Raw genomic sequence first — 8701 nt, 5'->3', positions numbered from 1 at the left:
TACTGCCGGCGTCGGCCCTGCCTCCCCTCATCCAAAATGGCCGCGGCGGGGGGGCGGGACGCCACCGCCCCCTGCCACGTTCGCCCGGCAGGGGGAGGAGCCGCACTGGCCCTGCCCGCGCCCCCAGCAAGGGCAGAGACCCACGTGACCTGGCCGCGAACTGGGGAGAACACTCCTGCGAGCTTAGCTGGGGCCCGGCCGCGCCTGCGCAGTGGGCGGCGTAGGAGCGGTTGCAGGCCGCTGCTGAGCAGCTCAAGGGCGCCGCGGCGCATGCGCGAGTTGTGCCGGGGGGTGTCACCTTTGGGGCCGTGCAGGTGTTAGTCATAGAGCGACTGCGTTAGGGTTGGGTCAGGCTATACCAGTATTGCCCCGTGTATGATCGTTATCCTATTTGTACAATAATTTCGACCTCTCTACAATGTATGATCAGTAACAGTAAAAGTGTTAAAAAGCATGCTTTTTAAAAGAACTACACATTTGTTGAGCATGAACTTCTAAAAAAGAAGCTTTTCCTATTAGTACCAAAAAAAAAAAGCAAACTCATAACTCAAGGAAGTCCAATTAAAATTTGACTAGAGTTTCAAAGACGTTAACTTTTGGTTTGAAAAGAAGCATTACAAAAATGTATCCCCCAATTTTTTTTTTGCAGAAAGTTATAATCCCCTGAAAAGAAAGCATTTCAAAATAAAAAATACCTGTCATTTATTCAGATTAGCCATACAGTGTTGCTACACTTAGCTCCTTTGGCCTGTTCAGTTATGCAACGCTATTCCTTGCAGGTTGTTAGAAGAAATGAATGATAAAGATGAGCATTCCTTTAAAGCAGTCCCATTAATTTACCCAGGATATACATATATATAATCTCTTGGTTCACTGAACACAATAGAATTAAAACAGGAAGTAGTTTCAAGCCTGCCTTTCCAGCTGGCACTGCACAAAAAGCATTGGTTTGTCATTTCCAGGAGACCCATACCTACCAGTACTTTTCTTGCTATGTCCTGCTTTTAGGCTACTTTCTCCTGGTTTTCTTCTGCTCTGTCTGCTTCCCTTTTTACTCACATATTGACAAATAAATGCATCCAAATTAATAGTAGCCATTACATTTGCATTCAGTCTAGCCTTCTATAGTAGCCTCAATTTTTCTGCTATCACTAAACAAAGGAGCATTTAATTGTTGCCTCATTTAGCGTAAATAAAAGAGCACTAGCATGCCCATCAACTGCAGTGAAGTTTGAGATGGCCCATAATTCAACACCATACTTTCTGGGAGCCACTCAGCTTCCACTGTAAAAAGCTTCCTATTGCCTCAGCTATGCTCCGTGTACCAATGAACTCCAAAATGGCAAAGCCATATATGACTCACTCAAAATAGAGAATTGTTTTTCAAATTACAATTGATACATACTTATTTACACATATTTATATACTGTTTTTCTATCAAGACATTTTCACACCAGAAGCCCAACAGATTTTACAGCTATTCACATCTCCTGGGAACTTTTCTCTCCCTGCCAAATTTCAGCCGTCCAGGAGGGGCCTCTTCATTGGGCCCCTAAAGAGCCGTTATTGTTTCTTTGGAGTCTATTGACTGGATCAGACTCTCCTTTTCCTTCTAATGAAGAATGCCTCTCTCTCAATAGCTTGTGTTTTTATAGCTATATTATCAGTTTCTGGGACAGCCAACCTGAAGTCTTGCCAGTCTAACAGCTTTTCAGGTGGTTTTTATGGTTAATTTTGGATTTAGTCTTTGTAACCAAGTATAATCAACCACACAATTTCAGATACCAGGAACAAAACTAGGCTGTGTCTTAAGAATTTCCCTGTATGATTGTACATCATATGGGCAAACTTTTTCCATTTTGGATTGTAGATTTCCTATAGCCCAACCAATACAAAACACTTTTCTTCTTCCAGAGTTTCATATAAGAAATTCATTGGGGTCATTTGCTCATGTCTAAGCTTCAGAATAGTGGGGAACACTTTGTACTCTTATTGACTGATGTTCCATATGCCACCAAAAAGAATGGGGTATGTGTGGGAAGTTTGATGATACCTGTCCAGGGGAACTCCCCAGTCAGAGGGGCGCATCTGGCAGTAGCAGCGTGGCCGCGCTCAGGAAGGGGCTTCTGATCCGCCCAGGGTCAGTCTCACCAACTCACCAAGTGAGCTGGATTGGCCCTACCTGGACTCCAGGAGCTATTTCCAGCACTATGCACCGACAGGGAGACAGCAGGTGAAAAGCAAAAGACGGGGCCAGCAGACAGGGCAATTGCTTGGCTGCCAGTCTGGACTGAAGTCCCCAGGAATGGAGCAGCAGACCCACAGGGTCTATAGAGCTCGGAGGATGCAGTCAGCACCTAAGGTGCCGCACTTTTCATTTGAAAACATGAGAATAACACCGGGCAAGTATGTACGGAAAGCCACCCCTGTTAGAATGACGTGCATGCATGGGCACAGCACATATTATCCTCGGAGGGTCTCCCAGGTCACTGTGTTGAAGACCACTAGAGAAATGCCGGTTGGAGTGGCTCGTGACTTACAGTACCTGATGATCTTAGGTCGAGACTGGAGGGAAATTTATGAAGTATTAAACACAGTAAGAGAAGACAGGATGGGAGAAGGTGACCTGTTCGGAAGTGAGGAAGATGCTCCAGCCATTGAGAGTTTTGATGTAGAAGGCTTGTCCAACAGTAAGGCATTCTGAAGAGCCCAAGCTGAAGAGCGTGAATTCCAGGCCATAATAGAGACTAAACTGGTTAAGGAGAAAGAGGATGTGGTGTACCCAAGACACTATGCGAACCTGCCGAGATTCAGATTAGGAGAAGGTTGCTATATCGGATAAAAAAAAGGGGTACAAGAGGGGGAGGAGATTCCCCAGCTGTTAATACTGCATCAGTTTAGGGTCCTCTACTAAGGTTAGCACATGAAAATCCACTGGGTGGGCATACGAGATGCAGCAAAACCAAGGCCTGACTGACGAAGTGGTGTTTCTGGCCCAAGATTTATGACCAGGTGGAGAGATTCTGCCGGGCTTGCCTGGCCTGTCAAAAGGTAAGCTGGAACAAACCAGCCCAGGCGCAGTTGCAACCTATGCCCATAGTAGACGTACCATTTTCTCATATTGCACTTGATGTGGTGGGACCCCTCCCCAAGTATTCAACAGGGTATCAATTTTTTTTGGTAATCATAGATTATGCAACCCAGTTCCCAGAGGCAGTCCCCATGCAAGGAGTCACCAGTTCCCAAGTGGCGGAGGAACTCCTTAAAGGGATTACCCGGGTGGGCATCCCCAAAGAAATTGTTACTGATCAAGAGTCTAATTTAGTGTCGGGGGTCTTTCGGAGTCTGTGTAAGGTATTGCAAAGTAAGCAGTTATATACAGCCATATACCATCCTCAAACCAATGGCCTAGTGGAAAGGTTTAACAGGATGTTGAAGAATATGCTGCACCTGTGTGTTCAGGCAGAGCCCCATAAATGGGACCTTACTATCCCGCCTTTGTTATTCATGGCGCGAGAGGCCCCTCAGTCGTCTTTGGGGTGTGCCCCGTTTGATCTGGTATATGGACACCACCCAAGGGGCTTGCTAGATTTGGTGCAGGAAGTTTGGGAGGAAGCCCCACCAAAGGGCATCAATAATGTAGAGTATGTGAGAGAGCTGAGGCAACGCCTGTAAATGGCGGAAGAACTGTCGTGGGAACAACTGAGGGCAATGCCAAGGGCTCAAAAGACCAACTATGATAAAAGGACTCAGAAGAGAGATACTCAAATAGAGCAGAAGGTACTGGTGTTACTCCCAGATGTGGAAAGTAAATTCCTAAGGTGTTGGCAGGGCCCCTTTGAAGTAATTCGGCAGGTTGGCCCTGTTGATTATGAGGTTTTCAAGCCAGGCCATAAAAAGGAAAAGCAGATATACTAAGTTAATTTGCTTAATGAATGGAGGGAACAAGAGAGTTTGTTGGTTGATTCCTCCTCACTGGACGAGGAGTTCAATTGGGACTTAGATGAGGACCTGGGACAAAATGCGGCAGCCATAAAGGTCCCAGTCAGGACCCAACTGAGCACTCGGCAACAAGATCAGTGGGAGACGTGGCAAGGGGATTTCAAAATGTTTTGAGATCCCGGGGTGTGCCAGAGGGATGATCCATCAGATAATAACTCCTGTTGGGCAGATTGTGAGAGAAAAATGGAGGAGAATCCCATATTATAGATATCAGGCAATTCGTGAGGAAATTACTACAATGCTAGAGCAAGGCATCATTCAGGAGTCCCGGAGTCCTTGGCACAGCCCCATCGTGGCAGTGATTAAGCCAAATGGGTCGTTGCGGCTGTGTGTGGACTTCAGGAAAGTAAATGCTATATCTCGCTTTGACACCTTTCCCATGCCCCAGATTAGCGAGTTGTTGGAGAAAGGGGGACAGGCTAGATTTATACTTAGCAGAAGGGTATTAGCAGGTACCATTGAGGAGAGAAAATATTGCCAAGACTGTGTTTTGGGTACTGGCACCACATCAGCAATACACAGCTGCCTATATACGATATTATTATATATACACAGGGTTGGGAGGAACACCTAGAAGTGGTACGGGTGGTACCGCAGGAATTACGGCAAGCTGGGTTTACAGCCAACCAAAGAAATGCATCTTGGGTAAGGCTGAAACAAAGTACTTGAGGTTTAGGGTAGGCCAAAGGGGTATTCATCCATTGGCTGACAAGGTGGAGGCCTTGCGACACTATGTCCCACCGCAGACACGCAAATCGCTTAGGACATTCTTAGGCCTTGCCAGTTATTACCGATGATTTATACCCTGGTTTGCAGAAATAACCGCTCCCTAAACCGATCTGTTGCAAGGGAAAGGTAAGGGCCCCCTTAGGGTGGGACCTTGCAAGCCGGCAGGCGTTCGAGAAGACGAAGAATGCTCTATGTCAGAATGCGGTGTTGGAAACCCCGGACTTTGAATCACCTTTTATTCTCAAAACGGATGCCTCAGACAGCATTAGGCACTGTCCTTTTGCAAGAAGACGACGGAAGTAGGTAATATCTACTAGGAAATATGGCTAGACTTCATAAAGTTTCAAAGACATTAACCACTCTGGGGTTCATGGTACCCCCATGAGATATTACTCCACAAGCTCTCTTCCCTGCCTTTCAGAAACCTTTCTTTGCAGTATAGGTATCGCATGGCAGCTAGCTCCAAATCTTATCAACAGTTTGTTTGAATAATTCTGTCTCCTTTCTGGGAGCTATGTTCTACAGCTGGGTTACTCTTGGTTGCATCTCTAGACACTCTGTCATCCATCTTCTCAGCTGTTCATTTGGATTTTGATATTGAATTGAGTCAAATAAGCTTTCCAGGAGGCTTTCCCCTTTATCGCATTTATGCTGGACCATACATCTTCCCTCTGGATTTCTGAAAGTCCAAATAACCTTATAAAACTGTCATAAAGGTTTGCTCTTACCCAAGTCCTTGGCTGTTTCAGTTGCTTATGCAAGGGGCTGTGGTGACCTCAGCTGTGGTCTGTGATCTTTTCATTTCCTTCTGTAGTTGATTTTTTCGATGGAGCTCAGGTCTGTCAGCAAGGCACAAGCTGGCCAAAGTTTTCCTGATCTTCTCTATTTTCTGGAAAGCCAACTATACCTTCTATCTTATGTCAGGTTTCTGATCACCTGGTTGCAAGGCCTGACTAACAGTGTTACAGCTGAGCTTCCCAATCTGCCCAGCTATTCAGTATACTAGCCCCGCAAATATTTTATATTATGCTGCAGGTCATCTATCATCATTTTGTATGGTTTTTGTTTGCTTTTAAAAAAAAAAGAAACCGTCAGATGTTGGGTTTTGCAAAATCTGTAGCTCTGCATTTAAATTATTTTGAGAAATCTCCAGCTCTTGTTTTATTTCTTTCTGGTCTTGTTGTTTCAAATCCTTTTTGGACAGTCTTTCTAGGCATTTACCAAACAAAGCCAGGACAAACTCTCATCTCTCTCCTACTTTTAAGTTGTTCTGTTTTCTTATTGTAAGCCTTTATTAGGAAGGGCAGCATACAACTTGAATACATAAATGTATGTATCTGAAATCTCTATTATTTGTTCCATCTAGATTCAATGGGTCACATTTTATCAATGTAGAAACTGGATCCTATTGCTTGTGCAGTTGTCCCTTTCTGCCTGAGCAGTTAGCTTCTTTTTGTGACCCTGAATGTTGCTACTATTATCAGGAGAAACTGATGATGGAAGCAGGTATTTCTTTAACCAACTCCTGGTTTGTTTTTTTACAAAGAATGTGCACAATATCTGGCTTCTCTGAATACAGAGTAAGATCAAACAATTGGAAGTAGTTTCTCTACCCCCTATTCCATGCCTGCCTTTCCAGCTAGCCTTTAGCCTAAAAAGCTCTCCTGTGGCTTTCTGTGGGCAAAAACACCAATGCTTTTATTGTTTTCTCCTGCTTCAGGCTGCTTTCTCTGGCTTTCTTCTGCTTTTGTTTTCTATATCCTTTTTACCCACATACTGGCAGGCAGATGCAGCCAAATCAGTCCCAACAGCCCTGCATTTGCAGCTAGCCTAGCCCTCAGGTGATGTCTTCTAGTGTTTTGGCTACTATTAAACTAAAGGGCATCTCATTGTTTCCACATTTAGCCTAAGAGGAAATGCAGTTAGCATACACATTAGCTTCAGTATGGTTTGTGATTTCCCATATATCCAAGAAATGCTTTTTGGGAATCATCCATTCTCCATTACTGAGATGACTGAATAAAAATGTGTCTGGAAATTAAGGTCTTCTGAGAATCATCCATTCTCCATTACTGAAATGACTGAATAAAAAAATCTCTGGAAATTAAGGTCTTGTCTACTTAATCCTTAGGAAACCACTTGGAACATGCTGCTGTTCTTAAAAATCCATCTTCAGATGCACTAAGGAAACCTTCTTCTCCAAAAATATCCTTGAAACAAGTTCCAGAAACCCAAGTTCCTTGTTGCATTTAAAACTATAAATAAATAAGAGCTCTGGCGCCATGTGCCCTTGGAGGCTGCGGGGCACGGCGACTGCCCACAGGTGGTGACAGTGTCAGCGGCAAGAGGGGAGCTCCTAGAGGCAGCCACAGCAGTGGTGGCGGCAGACCAAGTGGGGAGCTCCCACAGGTGGCCGCAGCAGTGTCAGCAGCAGGGGGGACAGGGTGGCGAGCACCAACCTGTGGTCAGCGGCCAATCTCAGGGGGTGCACATGCACCCGCATGCACCCTCTACGCATTGCCAATGAATAAGAGTACTTTAGTTGCAACCTTTTAAAAACTGTTTTCACACTTTTAAAGCTGTCTTCATAAATTGTGTCATATCAAATGGTATGGTGAACACAAAGGGAAACAGTTATGATTACTCTTATAAAATACATAACAAAGTGCGTCCCCCAGAGCTACCATCAACTGAGGGATTTGGGAAGCACTTAATTGTTTTTCTTTTTTCAGCTGAACATTTAAATTTGATTCACTCTAATGCCAGCAGATTTTTCAATTCTCTAGTGGTAAATGTGCTGCCAATCTCTCTAGTGTCGTTCTAGCAATTTTGTTTCATTCATGCCAAATGTTAATGTCAGTTGTTTGGTGTTTCTCATTGCCCAGATATCATGATGTAATATAAGCAAATTATAACGGCACATTTGTTTAGAGTGGCTCACTAAACAGTGCTTCATCTACCTGCCTTATAGTTAGGTTGTTCTCTGAGCTATATAGCTGACCAGGGGCATACAAGGATGTCAAAACATACTTCTGTGTGACCTTCCCAGACATTGGTTCCGGGTACCTAGGTGAAAATGGATACTCCCCTATCATAACACTGGGCTCCTGGGTCATCAAGACAAGTCTCTTGCTATAGGAAGCAACTACGTCACATCATTCTTTTTGTAAATTCAGCAAGTAATTAGATTTTTTCCACCTTCTCTTCCATTGGAGGGTTGTCCCAGAACCTCACTGATGTTTAAACATTTTCTTCTAATTTCCAGCTAAAATTTATTCATGGACATTTTATACCCATTTGTTCCTATACCTCTCTAGTCAAGAAGCAGATGTGAGGGTGTTAGGGACGAGCAGAAAGGCAGCGTTGGCACCAGTACCCTCCACAATTTATCAGCCAGCAGAGCTAATATTCTGTGAATCAGACTTTGAAGATTACTACCCCTCTGAAGCAGGGGTGCTAGAAGAGAGGAAGAGAAATGGGCATAATTGCTTGATTATACACAACTCTAAGCTATTCCTGTCATAGCACCTCTATTGTCTACATATTACTCTGTCAGACTGTAACTGCACAATCAATCCCTATCAGTGCAGTATTTTAATACCTCCCAGGTTAATTGGATTAGGAAAGGGAAATTCCCACTAGAATGAACTGAATCTTTGGCTCTCCTCCCTTCTCTGATTATGGGAAGCTCAAGCTCTTTATAATCAATTAGGCATCCAGAAGAATATGGTAATGCCATTACTTTTATGCATTTTAAGCACATTAAAATAAATTGTTATTCTTTCTATATTTCTATGACCATTAATATTTTTTTCCTGTAGAGGGAGCTCAAGGTTCTCTCACTCATTCTCTAAGCATTTTAAACTAGTGTTCCACTTTCAGTAGCTCAGTTGAATACTTCTTCAACATTATGGGTCTTCCTACATTCATGGTAGAGATACTGAAAAATATTCCACCTCTTATATTAGTA

Source organism: Alligator sinensis, unplaced genomic scaffold (assembly GCF_000455745.1).
Source record: "Alligator sinensis unplaced genomic scaffold, ASM45574v1 scaffold227_1, whole genome shotgun sequence".
In the NCBI taxonomy this organism is placed as follows: domain Eukaryota; kingdom Metazoa; phylum Chordata; order Crocodylia; family Alligatoridae; genus Alligator; species Alligator sinensis.
The sequence above is the reverse complement of the archived record's forward strand: the minus strand, read 5'-3'. Positions refer to the sequence as shown.